The following is a 446-nucleotide window of genomic DNA, read 5'->3' on the forward strand; positions in this document are numbered from 1 at the left end:
AATACTTTTTTTAAATATTGGGTCTCGCTTCCTTAACTAAACGAATTTAGTTTTTTTTGTACGGCTTTCCAAACACAATATGGAAAACAGCATCCTTTCCGTTTGTAATTCCAAATCTAATAATGGAAATATATTGAATTTCATTTGCCTCTTTTTTAATGCTTCGAATGCGGGTCGCCGAAAACTTATGCATCCGACTGAATCCGGATTCAAAGGCTGGAAAATACACGAACGCGAAACGCCAACTTGCTTTTGTCACGTGACTTGCCGCTGTTGTTGTTGGTCGTTGCATGATAATGGTAAACATGGAATTTAGTGAAGAGTGAACTTGTTAGAGGATGCATAGTTGGCTTTTCCCGGAATTATATGCGAACGAACACAATTTAGGCTCGTTCGTTGTTGTCAAGTTTTCCCGCCTTTTCGAAATCTATTTTACGTGCGATATG

The 446-nt window shown here is 38.3% G+C and overlaps 1 protein-coding gene across 1 annotated transcript in view; it reads left to right on the forward strand.

Moving 5' to 3' along the window:
• Positions 1–446, forward strand: part of LOC119586935 (putative neural-cadherin 2) — a gene marked incomplete at its 5' end in the record, with an annotated part of 72,205 nt that overhangs the window by 16,816 nt on the left and 54,943 nt on the right.

Source organism: Penaeus monodon, chromosome 22 (assembly GCF_015228065.2).
Source record: "Penaeus monodon isolate SGIC_2016 chromosome 22, NSTDA_Pmon_1, whole genome shotgun sequence".
NCBI classification, from domain to species: domain Eukaryota; kingdom Metazoa; phylum Arthropoda; class Malacostraca; order Decapoda; family Penaeidae; genus Penaeus; species Penaeus monodon.